We start from the raw sequence: 14,337 nt of genomic DNA on the forward strand, positions 1-14,337 counted from the left end.
ACGTTCCTTTTTTGATTACACAATAGTTCCTTGAAAGACTTAAAAAGCGTGCCTTCCCGCTGATTGTTGTTATTTTACATTTTAAAAAAGGGGGGGTGGGGTGGACAGTGGGAAGCTGTTGTCCACAATTTCTCTCTTCTCTTTACTTTTCCTCTTCCCATTCCAGTTTTTTGGCTATTGGGGAGGAAAAAAAAAAGTTTGGTTGTAGTGTTGAAGCCGCAGCTTGAAAGAGTTAGAAAGTGACCCAGTTCTCTCTGTCCGATTCTCTCAATCTCTCTCTCTTTCTCCCTCCCTCCTGCTTCTCTCTCAATCTTCGGCTCTCTCTCTCAATCTCTCCCTCCCTCCCTCCCTCCTTTTCTCAGTCTCTCTCTCTCTCAATCTCCCTCCCTCCCTCTCTTCTCATTCTTTCTCAATGTCTCTCTCTCTCCTTCCCTCTCTCTCTCTGTCTCTCCCTCCCCCCTTAATCTGTCTCTCCTTCCCTCCCTCCCTCCCTCTCTCTCAATCTCTGTCTCTCCCTCCCTCCCTCTCTCAATCTCTCTCTCCTTCCCTTTCTTTCAATCTCTCTCTCTCTCCTCCCCTCTCTCTCTCCCTCTCTCTCTCAATCTCTTTCCCTCTCTCTCTCAGTCTCTGTCTCTCTCTCCTTCCCTCCCTCCCTCTCTCTCAATCTCTCTCACTTCCTCCCTTTCTCTCAATCTCTCTCTCCTTCCCTCCCTCCCTCTCTCTCAGTCTCTCAATCTCTGGCTCTATCCTTCCCTCCCTCCCTCCCTCTCAATCTCTCTCTCCTTCCCTCCCTCCCTCTCTCTCAGTCTCTCTCAATCTCTGGCTCTATCCTTCCCTCCCTCTCTCTCAATCTCTCTCTCCTTCCCTCCCTCCCTCTCTCTCAGTCTCTCTCAATCTCTGGCTCTATCCTTCCCTCCCTCCCTCTCTCTCCAATCTCTCTCTCAATCTCTCTTTCCCTCTCTCAATCTCTGTCTCTCTCTCTCCTTCCCTCCCTCCCTCTCTCTCAATCTCTCCCTCCCTCTCAATCTCTCTCTCTCCTTCCCTCCCTCTCTCTCTCTCAATCTCTGTCTCTCCCTCCCTCTCAATCTCTCTCACTTCTCCCTTTCTCTCAATCTCTGTCTCTCTCCCTCCCCCTCTCTCTCAATCTGTCTCTCTCTCCTTCCTTCCTTCCCTCTCTCTCAATCTCTGTCTCTCCCTCTCTCTCTCTCCTTCCCTCCCTCCCTCTCTTTCTCAATCTCCCTCCCTCCACTCTCTCAGTCTCTCCCGTTCAATCTCTCTCTTCCTCCTGCTCTCTCTCAATCTCTCTCTCTCAATCTCTCCCTCCCTCCCTCCCCCTCTCTCAATCTCTCTCTCTTTTTAAAGGGAGAAAAGGCAGACAGACCACCACCCCTCCCTTCCCTCCCCCCCCCATCTTGGAGGAACAAAGACATGGGAAGTGAACGGGCTGGCTGGCTGGTTGGCTCAAAGGCGCCGTGAAACGTAGTTTGCCCCCTTATAAGAGCTGTGAGACGAGAGAGGAAATAAGGGATGCAGCTTTAGACATTCTTAGCGGGGTGCCTGGAAAGAGAGAACCAGCCAGGAAAAAGGGCATCGGGGTTCGGATTATTTTGGGGTGGAGGGGGGTTAGGGGTGTTGCCAGTGAATTTTACACTCGGAAGGGGGGCGGGGGGGGAGGAGAAAAGGAGAGGCCGGAAGTGGTCCCGAGCCTGGAGCGAAGCAGAAAGGAAGGAGTGGGGGGGGGAACATCCCACAGAAAGGAAAAAGGGGGCTTGGGGTGGCGACCTCTGCCAGAGCTGAGAACGACCACATGAGTCAACGCTCAGAGGATGCCAGGAATGAGGAATTTCGAAGAGGGGAGACAAAGCCGGGCCTTGTCTAGGGTCTTGGGAGGAGGGACTAGCAGCATGACACGACTTGGAAGGGGACCGTGGAGGTTTTCTAGTCCAACTAGCGGCTCAGAGATGATGGAGAATTTGCCCCGGAGCAGCTTCCGATACCGAATTGGCGCCTTGTGGGCGAGAGGCCTTGTTGGCATTGTGTTACTTTCCCAGAGGATATTTTGGGGACTCTTGGGGGATGACACACACACAGAGCGATCTTTTTTTAGGGTTTCCGCCAGGGACCCAGGTGGGTAGCTGGCTTGTTGGAGGGGGGGGGCAGAAGCTTTTTTTATACCCAACGTTGGCGAGAAATCTGGAGCACAAAACGGAAGAATGAGGTCATTGTCACTCACACACACACACTCACACACACAAACACACAAATCCCAGGGGGGTTGCTGAAATCCTGCAAACCCCCCCCCCCAAACCGGGCTGTCCGAATCCTTCGTTTCCTCTGCATTTGTGTGGCTTAGCAAGAACGGTGGTTACGTGGGTTTCGCCCCATTTTGCGACTTTTCTTGCCACCGTTGTGAGGCGAGGAACACGGTTATTAAGGGAAGCTGGCTTCCCCATGGACTTTGCTTGGCGGGAGGTCGCAAAAGGGGATCACGTGACCCCCCCCTGGGGGGACGCTGCGGCCGTCGTCGTAAATACGAGCCGGTTGCCAAGCGGGCGAATTTTTATCACGTGACCCTGGGGGGGGGATGCTGCATGGTCGTAAGTGTGAAAAAACGGTCATAGGTCCCTTCTTTCAGTGTCGTCGTAACTTTGAACGGTCACTAAGTGAACCGTTGTATGTTGAGGACTATCTATAGAGCAAGGTATCTTTTGAAGCCACGCTCTGTAAAATTGCTGCGTGCAAAATGTTTGCGGCAGATTTAGCTGGGAACTGAAACAGAAATTGAAAAAGAATAAGGGAGTTGGAGTTGGGGCCTTGGAGGTCTTCTAGTCCACTCCCCCCTGCACATATCAGGAGACACCATACCATTCCAGACAACTGGCTGTCTAGTCTCTTTCTTAAAAAAAAAACTCCAGTGTTGGAGCACCCACAACTTCTAGTGGCAAGCTGTTCCACTGGTTAATTGTTCTCACACAGGAAATTCCTCCTTAGTTCCAGGTTGCTTTCTCTCCTGGATAAGTTTTCATCCGTTGCTTCTGGTCCTGCCTTCAGGTGCTTTGGGGAATAAGTGGACCCCCCACTTCTCTGTGGCAGCCCCTCAAATATTGGAAGGCCGCTATCACGTCACCCCTAAGTCCTTCTTTTCACTAGACTAGACACAGCCAATTCCTGCAGCCGTTGTTCATATCTTTTTGGCAGTGCTTTTTTTGTAAAAGAAAAAGGTGCCGGAACTCTCACACATGTCATACAACCGACCTTGCCTACCCTACAAGGTTCCATCCAAAAAAGGTGCCGGAACTCCATTCTGAGCGTTCTGTGAGAAAAAAAGCCCTGACTTTTTGGCCTCCAGCCAAATTATCTTTTGTTGCTCTCCTCTGCACTCTTTCCATAGGATCCCTTTTCCTCAGGAGTCTTCAAACCTGGGCCCTTTTGTGACTCGTGGACTTCAACTCCCAGAATTCCTCAGCCAGGTATGCTGGCTGAGGAATTCTGGGAGTTGAAGTCCACGAGTCACAAAAGGGCCAGGTTTGAAGACCCCTGCTTTTCCTAAAAAAAAACAAAACAAAAGATGTTTGGGCTTTTAATAAGCACCCACAGACTTACAGCTTACCACCGGCCTAAAAATAAAATAAAAAGTGGGCCTACGGATAAGTCGACGTTTTTTGGCCTACGAAAACAGATTCTGCTTATCTGCTTGGATGTAATCCTCTCTCCCCCCCCCCCCCCACTTCCCCTGTCCCATCTAGAGGAGGCCAAGATTAAACTGATGGGCCTGCTTAAAATTTGGATAATTACAAATAAGTCTTGCCGGGAGTGGAAAGCCGTGTCGGCCAAGCCAGAAACCCAGAGACGTTTTGCCAACGGCTTGAAGCCATGGCAGGAATCTTTTAACAAGAATTGGCTGGGATCAAACCCCAAAGATTATCCCAGATAGCGTCCCGTCCCTGGCTTTTTTTTTCCCCCAAAGCCAAGGAAAAAAAGGACGGATGGGGGTGGGGGGGGGGTTGCATCTACTTTGAAATTCAGAAGCTTGCAGGTTTGGGGAGCTGGGCCTCTATTTAATTCACATTTTGGTTATCTGGCACCACCCACGCATTGCGAGAGAATGCTGCTAGCAAGGAATTTTTGGCAGTGGCTTACATTTTACACACGCGCACACACACACAAACACACACATACATACACACACCGGGTGCCAGTCAAGGAAACCAGAGCACAGCTGAATAATCTGGATGGGATCCTGTTTGGATTTATGACCCTCTTTGACGGGTGGTTCTCCATTTACGACCGTGAGCGTTGGAAGTTACCATGGATTTAAAAAAAAAAAGTGACTCTCTTTCTTTCTCTTTTTCTTCCTCTCCCTCTCTCTTTTTCTTTCTCTTTTTCACTCTCTTTCTCTTTCTCTCTTTCCTTCTCTTCTCTCTCTCTCTTTCACTCTTTTTTCTTTTTTTCCTCTCTTTTTCCTTTTCTCTCTCTCTTTTTCTCTCTTTCCTCCTATCTCTTTCTCTTTCTTTTTCCTTCTCTCTTCTCTCTTCTCTTTTTCCTTTCCTTTTCTCTTCTCTCTCTCTCTCTTTTGCTCTTTTTCCTTCTCTCTCTTTCTCTTTCTCACTCTCTTTCTCTCACCCTCTTTTTCTCTCTTTTTTCCTTCTCCTCTCTCTCGTTCTCTTTCTCTCACACACACACTTACACCCACACACCCTGCGGGCACATGATCACATTTCAAGACTTGGCATCTGACTCCCATTTAGGACCAGTTGCTGTGCCCTGCAGTCATCTGACTGAGATTTGTGATGTTTTTTGCTGATTTTTTTTTTTTGGCAGACGAGGGCAGTTGAATATGCCGGATTCACTTAATGACCACACAATTCACTTAAAGACCACAGCAACTTGCTGCACGATCATAAAATTGAGTCCTGGTCACGTGGTGCCTTATGACCGCAATGATTTAGCACCGAAATTCCAGACAACATTATTAATTTGAAGAATATAAGTAGTCCTCGACTTAACGACCATAACAGAACCCCAAACGTGGGTGGTTAAGTGAGACAGTGGTTAGTTGAGTTCTGCCCCATTTTAGATCGTTCTCGCCACGGTTTTAAGTGAATCACCGCATTGGGAACACGGTTGTTCAGTGAATCGGCTTCCCCACTGACTTTGCTTGTCAGAAGGTCGCTAAAGGGGATCCGGTGTCCCTCTGGGACCCTGAAACCGTCATAAGTACATGCCAGTTGCCAAGCATCTGGATGTTTATTGCATGAACATGCAGTGGTCCTAAGTCTGAAAAAAGTTATAGGACACTTTTTTTTAACTGCCGCTGTAACTTCCAAATGACCACAAGTGACCGTGAGAGAGAGAAAGAGAGATGAGAGAGAGATGAGAGAGATAGAAAGAGAGAGATAGAGAAGAGAGAGAAAAGAGAGAGAGAAGAGAGAGAGAAAAGAGACAGAAAGAGAGAGAGAGAAAGAGAAAAAAGAGAAAGAGAAGAGAGAGTGTATGAGAGAGAGAGAAAGAGAGTTGTAACTTCAAGGATGGGCTGCCAATAGCAAGTCCCTTTTTTTTGAAGTCCCATCATAAATTCGAATGCTCACAGTCGTAAGTCGAGAACCACCCGTAAAAGAGGGTCATAAGTCCAAACAGGTTCCCATCCAGATTATTCAGCCATGCTCAGGTTTCCCTGACTGGCAACCGGTCACAATTAAGCACAAATCTCCCTTCCCTTTTTGAACCTACTGCCAGTCAGGGGTTTAATTTAATTAATTAATTTTATTTTTAAAAAAGGAAACAAGAGCTTGCTTTCTTTCTGCATGAAGCGGAACCTCCACCCACAGTGGCAGTCTACCTTTGGTTAGCGGAAAGAGGAAAAAAAGCAGCACTTTGCTGCCCTGGATGGGCCCAGGTGGGCCTGTAGAAGGCTTTTTGACAGGGAAATGCGCAGATCCTTGGATTGGGAGAGATTAAATTTAATCCTCTGCCCGTCTGTTAATCCATTGCTGTTGACTTCCTGGATTCCAGTCACTGTCCGACAGACCCTTGGCGTCACCTACATTACGCAAGGAGAGGCTAATTGTGAGCCAGGAAAGAAAAAGGCTTCGGCCTACGCTACAGCTAGACCTCAACTTACAACGGATCGTTTAGTGACCGTTCAAAGTTACAACGACACTGAAAAATGTGACCTAGGACCGTTTTCCCACAGGGATGACCTTTGCGGCACCCCTCATGGGATTAAAACTCAGACTCATGGCAACCGATTCATGTTTATGACCATCGCTGTGTCCCGGGGTCATGCGATCACCTTTTGCCAACCTTCTGATCAGCAAAATCAATGGAGAAGCTGGGTTCACTTAACGACGCGGTTACTAACTTATCAACTGCAGTGATTCGCTTAACAGTTGTGGCAAAAAAGGTGGTGACATGGGGGAAACTCACTTAATAGCAGAAATTTTGGGCGGAATTGTGGCCGTACGTCGAGGACTACCTGAGGTTTTCCCCAATCTCAGCCATTTTATGATGCGTCGACTTCAACTCCCAGAATCCCCCAGCCAGCATGGAATAGAATAGAATAGAATAGAATAGAATAGAATAGAATAGAATAGAATAGAATAGAATAGAATAGAATAGAATAGAATAGAATAGAATAGAATAATGGAGTCGGAAGGGACCTTGGAGGTCTTCTAGTCCAACCCCCCACTCAGGCAGGAAACCCATTTGGATTGTCCAATCTCTTAAAAGACTTTTAAGATCAATATTCAATAAAAGCTAGAACTTTTCCTTTTCAAGATTGATGGATAAACAGGTAGAAAAAAAGGCAGAAAAGATTATTTCAGTATATAATTCCTGGGTGAGATTATTATAGGTACAGAGATAAGAGAGATCTGACACTATCCACTATGGAGGCCTGGATGATGAAGTTGACAGATTTTATTTTTATTTTTCCAAATGGATAAACTGACTTTGTTGATCAGAGAAAAGGCAACATCTGCATTTATTGGTGCCAGGAAGCCTCTAATGGATTTTTGCATAACCATAAAAAGCAATAAACTTACGATTGATGGGTTGATTGATTAAACAGGAGACATTTTTTTAAAAAGTGTAATAATACAGGCAGTTCAGAACAGACCTGGAGTTTCGCCCTGGGCCTTCCCTCCTCAGAGTCACCCAGTTTGGATAGGGTTGCCAAGAATGTGTGGTGAATCACCCTTGAGATTAAGAAAAGGGGGCAAAAAGAAGAAGAAAAAAATGACTTGGCTGTGTGAGTGTGTGTGTGTGTGTAATGATGCATCAGCAGCGATAGATAATCACGGGTGTGGATGGAAACCAGCATTTTCCAAAGCCAGGTGGAGAGGCAAATATGAAGAGGGGGCCAGACAGAGTGTCCAGAAAGAAACCTGTCTGCCTTTTCTCTATAATTTTCTTTAAAAAGTTTTTCAACAAGACGATAAAAACTAGGACAACCTAAAATCTAAATAAAAAATAAAATAAAATGAAGGAAGGAAGGAAGGAAGGAAGGAAAAAAGAGGGTAAGAAAGGAAAGAAAGTTGAAGAAAGTTGAACTGCTAGGTTCTAACCCACTGAGCCACCGCATCCCTTGGAGCAACTCTAGAATGTTCCATTTTGCCCACAGGATGGCAAGGTCCAGAAGGCCTGCGTCGCATTCCCGCCAAACTGCTGACCTTCTGATCGACAAGCTCAGGGTCCTAACCCACTGAGCCACCGTGTCCCTGTTATATATATGTATATGTATATGTATGTATATGTATATAGGGACGCGGTGGCTCAGTGGGTTAGGACGCTGAGCTTGTCGATCAGAAGGTCGGCAGTTTGGCGGGTCGAATCCCCAGTGCCGCGTAACAGAGTGAGCGCCTGTTACTCGTCCCAGCTTCTGCCAACCTAGCAGTTTGAAAGCACGTAAAAATGCAAGTAGAAAAATAGGGACCACTACGGTGGGAAGGAAACAGCGTTCCGTGCGCCTTTGGCGTCTAGTCACGCCGGCCACGTGACCACGGAGACGTCCTCGGACAAGCGCTGGCTCTTCGGCTTTGAAACAGAGATGAACACCGGCCCCTAAAGTCAGAAACGACTAGCACTCATGTGCGGGGGAATCTTTACATTTACCTATATATATGTATATGTGTGTGTGTGTGTGTGTGTGTGTGTGTGTGTGTGTGTGTGTGTATGTGTATAATCTCTCTCTGTCTAAAATTACAACATAGATATAGTCCTTTACTTATGAACACAACTGAACCACAAATTTCTGTTGCTAAGTGAGATGGTCGTTAAGTGAGTTTTGTCCCATTTTAAGAACTCTCTTGCCACTGTTCAGTGAATCATTGCAGTTCTTACATTAGGAACATGGTTGTTAAGTGAATCTGGCTTCTCCATTGACCTTGCTTGTCAGAAGGGATCATGTGATCCCAGGACACTGCAACCGTCATAAGTACACACCAGTTTCCAAGCATCTCAGTTTGGATCCCATGACCGTGGAAATCCTGAAATGAACATAAGTGTGAAAAACAGTCATGTCACTTTTTTCAGTGCTGTTGTACCTATTGAATATTGATCTTAAAAAAAAAATTTAAGAAGAGATTGGACAACCCAAATGGGTTTCCTGCAAGAGTGGGGGGTTGGACCAGAAGACCTTCAAGGTCCCTTCCAACTCCATTATTCTATTCTATTCTAGTCTAGTCTAGTCTAGTCTAGTCCAATCAAATACAGTCCAATCCATTCTATTCTATTCTATTCTATTCTATTCTATTCTATTCTATTCTATTCTATTCTATTCTATTCTATTCTATTCTATTCTATTCCATTCCATTCCATTCCATTCCATTCCAATCCAATCCAATCCATTTTATTCTAATATTATTCTCTTCTACTCTCTTCTACTCTACTCTACTCTACTTTGTTCTCTTCTCTTCTCTTCCAATCCAATCCAATCCAATCCAATCCATTTTATTCTATTATAATATTATTCTCTTCTACTCTCTTCTACTCTACTCTACTTTGTTCTATTCTATTCCATTCCATTCCATTCCATTCCATTCCATAATATTATTCTATTCTGTGCCAACCTAGCAGTTCGAAAGCACGTAAAAACGCAAGTAGAAAAATAGGGACCACTGCAGTGGGAAGGTAACAGCGTTCCATGTGCCTTTGGCGTCTAGTCATGCTGGCCACATGACCATGGAGACGTCCTCGGACAAGCGCTGGCTCTTCGGCTTTGAAACGGAGATGAGCACCGGCCCCTAGAGTCGGAAACAACTAGCACGCATGTGTGGGGGAACCTTTACCTTTACCTTTTATTCTTTGCTGTGCTGTGCTGTGCTGTGCTGTGCTATTCTATTCTATTCAAAATCCTCTGTATCAAAGTATGTATTTAGATCTTTTTTTTAGTCTTTTACATGTCCACCTAGCATATCTGTCTGTCTTGAAGTGGTAGCATCCAGCTGGCGTTACCTGAGCTTGGAGGTTAAGCACGGCCAGATCTGATTGTTATTTGGGTAGGAGGCCACTCAGAGATCCATGGATGGAGGCAAGACTCAGAAAACCAAAAGAAACATCCTGGACAATTGCTTCTGGGTGATTGCAAGGCAATGACATGGGTATAGCCACAAAATTATCAGGAGCTGAGCTGCAATTGAAGGACACTTTGTATGCATATGTGATGGCGCTTACACAGACACAAGTGTGTATGTCGAAGTCTTCTGTAATCAGTTGCTTTCTTCCTGGGAGCCTGCTTGTGAAGAGATTTTCTAAACTTTTGCATAACAGGGCAGGAAACCAGGGTTGGAGTTGTCGTTCTCAGATCCTGCCACAAATGCACACACGTCACTCAGTTAACTCAATCCTGGAATTCACCCCTCTTCTGCCACAAGAGTTTGTCAATCTCATCAGCGATGACATGCGTCCCCCAGCCGACATGCAAAATGCAACACCCTCCCTATTTGGGTGCAGCCGTCAATTCCGGTTCACTTTGCGAGTGTCAGCAAGTTGTGTGGCATCATTTTTGGACTTTCCAAAGGCAGAAAATAAAAGAAACACTTTGCAGGGCATTTGGGCTTAGCTGAGAAGGTTTGTTGTTGTTGTTGTTGTTCTTAAGCCTATCTAACAAAATGAAACTCAGTGGTGAAAAAAAAGGAAGGTTCTACATTTAGGCAAGAAAAACCAAATGTAGAGGTATAGTATAGATGGTACCTGGCTCAATAGTAGCAACTGTGAGAGGGATCTCGGAGTCCTTGTGGACAATCCCTTAAATATGAGCCAGCCGTGTGCTGCAGCTGCCAAAAAAGCCAACACAATGCTAGGCTGCATTAACAGAGGGATAGAATCAAGATCACGTGAAGTGTTAATACCACTTTACAACGCCTTGGTAAGGCCACACTTGGAACACTGCATCCAGTTTTGGTCACCACGATGTAAATAAGATGTTGAGATTCTAGAAAGAGTGCAGAGAAGAGCAACAAAGATGACCAGGGCACTGGAGGCTAAAACATATAAAGACCAGTTGCCGGAATTGGGCATGGCTAGTTTAATGAAGAGAAGGACGAGGGGGGACAGGATAGCAGTGTCCCAATATCTCAGGGGCTGCCCCAAAGAAGAGGGAGTCAAGCTATTCTCCAAAGCGCCTGAAGGCAGGACAAGAAGCAACGGATGAAAACTAACCAAGGAGAGAAGCAACCTGGAACTGAGGAGGAATTTCCTGACAGTTAGAACAATTAACCAGTGGAACGACTGGCCACCAGAAGTGGTGAATGCTCCAACTCTGGAAGATTTTAAGAAGAGACTGGACAGCCATTTGTCTGAAATGGTATAGGGCAGGGATGTCAAACTGCCGGTCCGCGGGCCAGATGCGTCACGCTGAAACCGCGCCCACCCCATTACCAGCAATGGGGAAAAAGTCACGATACGTCGTGAGACGTCACATAATGTTGCAAGTTTGACACCCCTGGTATAAGGTTTCTTGCCTGAGCAGGGGGTTAGTCTAGATGACCTCCAAGGTCTCTTCCAACTTTTTTTATTGTTGTTGTTGTTGTTGTTATTCTGTGCCTTGCATCTCATTAAACAATTTGAACCCGACTCCAATCCGCAAAGCTTGCACCTGGGTAGCTGCTGCGGTCATCCGGACCTAAGAGGACCCCCCCCCCCAAATTTACTGACCCTTCTTGACGTAGGTTGTCCTTTCCATACGGACATAATTGAGCCGCACTGTTTCTGTTCGCTAAGCGAGACAGTTGTTTGGTGAATTTTGCCCCATTTTACGACCTTTCTTGCCACAGTCGCTAAGTGAATCACTGCAGCTCCGCAGTTAGGAACACGGTGGTTAAGTAAATCCGGCTTCTGCAGGGAGTTTGCTTGTCAGAAAGTCGCAAAAGGGGATCACAACATCACTCACACACACACACACATACACGCACACATACCCCTGGGACAGTGCAACCGTCATAAATATGAAACCACTTGTCAAGCGTCCGGATTTTGATCATGTGACCATGGGGATAAATCACTTTTTTTTCCCCCAGTGCCTTTGAATGAACGGTTACAACTTGAGGATTCCCTGTCAAAGGAACTTTTGGGAGAAGGGACTGTGGTCTGCAGCAAGTGGGAACCGTTAGCGGACCTTGACTGATTTACAAGGCATCTTCCAACAGTGGCCCCCATCACTCCTTCAACTAAATCCCTCTTATCTTACTACTGGTTTTCCTCTTCTACCCTTTCCTTCTACCTGGTTGGAAACAATGGATGGAAACTGACCAAAGAGAGAAGCAACCTGGAATTAAGGAGAAACTTCCTGACAGTGAGGACAATTAACCAGTGGAACAGCTGGCCACCGGAAATCGTGGGCGCTCCATCACTGGAGGTTTTTAAGAAGAGGCTAGACAGTCACTTGTCTGAGACGGTACTATAGGTTCTCCTGCTGGAGCAGGGGGCTGGACTAGAAGACCTCAAAGGTCCCTTCCTATTCTGTATCCCATCCCATCCCATCATCTCTTTATTCTGTATTCCATTCCTTTTAGTTGGATTCTATTCTATTCTATTCTATTCCATTCCATTCCATTCCATTCATATTATTCTATTCTATTCTATTCTATTCTATTCTATTCTATTCTATTCTATTCTATTCTATTCTATTCTATTCTATTCTATTCTATTCTATTCTATTCTATTCTATTCTATTTTTCCACATTCTATTCTATTCTGTTCCATTCCGTTCCGTTCTATTCTATTCTATTCTATTCTATTCTATTCTATTCTATTCTAATGTTCTATTCTATTCTATTCTGTTCTGTTCTGTTCTGTTCTGTTCTGTTCCAATATTGTTCTATTCTAATATTATTCTATTCTATTCTATTCTATTCTATTCTATTCTATTCTATTCTATTCTATTCTATTCTATTCTATTCTATTCTATTCTATTCTATTCTATTCCATTCTATTCTATTCTAATGTTCTATTCTATTCTATTCTAATATTGTTCTATTCTAATATTATTCTATTCTATTCTATTCTATTCTATTCTATTCTATTCTATTCTATTCTATTCTATTCTATTCTATTCTATTCTATTCTATTCTATTCTATTCTCTTTCCATCATCACAAACTTACCCAGAGAATTGGGTCTTCCTGTAACATCCCCTCCAACCAGTTTTCTCCCCTTAAGGATGCCGCTATAGGGCATTGCATGCCAGAACAACTAGACACAAAGATAGTTTGTCTTCCCCCCCCCCTCCCCATGCCATAAAATGGGGCAAAGCTGACTCAACAGATGTCTTGCTTAGCAATGGAAATTTTGGGTTCAGTGTGTCCGCACCGGAGACAAATTTTTGGGGTGTCTAATCACACGTGGCCAAAGAAAGTATTTCTAATTAGTTTCCAATGGATGGAAACTAATCAAGGAGAGAAGCAGCCTGGAATTAAGGAGAAACTTCCTTAACAGCGAGGACAATTAACCAGTGGAACAGCTTGCCACCAGAAGTTGTGGGTGCTCCATCATTGGAGGTCTTTAAGAAGAGACGGGACAGTCACTTGTCTGAGATGGTATAGGTTCTCCTGCTTGAGCGGGGGGGCTGGACTAGAAGACCTCCAAGGTCTCTTCCGGCTCTATTTTGATTCTGATTCTAATGGTGGTCATAGGTTTGAGGAGTGGGAATCTCGAAAGCAACTCCTTGAGATTTCTATTTTTCTTAAATCCCATTTATATCCCGCCCTTCTCCGAAGACTCAGGGCGGCTTACAATCTAAAGCACAATGACAAACAAGCAAGCAAGCTCACTTCTTTAAACAGACATAAGTATAACTCTCCATAACGGAGCTTTATGCGGCACGTAGCTGCCCAGTCTTTGCACAATTCTATCGTTGTGGTCATTATTTTAATGGCACACGAATTAGTCTCAGGACTTCCATCCTGAAGAAATAGGATCTAGATTAAAACAAGACCGAAGCCTAGGCAGAAATGATCCAGGGGCGGGAGAGAAAGATTTAAATAATTTTAAATAATTCCATCGAGGACCTGTACACAGAAAGAGGGCCATGAAAATATATCTACAAACCCCTCACATCCTGGACATAACCTGTTTCAACTTTCCCCCTCAAAAACAACACTATGCAAGGGTAGGCAACCTTGGCTCTTTTATGACTCCTGGACTTCATCTCCCAGAATTCCTGAGCCAGCCATGCTGAGGGGAAAGAGAGAGAGGCTTCCAAGCCAGCATGGGAGTTGAAGTCCACTAGTCATGAAGGGCCCATAGTTCCCCCATGCTGGCTCAGGAATTCTGGGAGTTGAAGTCTATAAGTCATGAAGGGGCCATAGTTCCCCCATGCTGGCTCAGGAATTCTGGGAGTTGGAGTCTATAAGTCATGAAGGGGCCATAGTTCCCCCATGCTGGCTCAGGAATTCTGGAAGTTGAAGTCTATAAGTCATGAAGGGGCCATACTTCCCCCATGCTGGCTCAGGAATTCTGGGAGTTGAAGTCTATAAGTCATGAAGGGGCCATAGTTCCCCCATGCTGGCTCAGGAATTCTGGGAGTTGAAGTCTATAAGTCATGAAGGGGCCATAGTTCCCCCATGCTGGCTCAGGAATTCTGGGAGTTGAAGTCTATAAGTCATGAAGGGGCCATAGTTCCCCCATGCTGGCTCAGGAATTCTGGGAGTTGAAGTCCACGAGTCATAAAAGAGCCAAGGTTGCCTATCCCTGCTATAGGGCATTGCACGCCAAAACAACTAGACACAAGGACAGGTTTTTTTCCCCAGGCCGTCACTCTGCTAAACAACTAATTCCCACAACACTGTCAAACTATCTAGTAAGGCTGTATTACTATTATTCTTCTCATTTTTTCCTATTG

Source organism: Vipera ursinii, assembly GCF_947247035.1.
Source record: "Vipera ursinii genome assembly, chromosome: Z".
Taxonomy (NCBI): Eukaryota; Metazoa; Chordata; class Lepidosauria; order Squamata; family Viperidae; genus Vipera; species Vipera ursinii.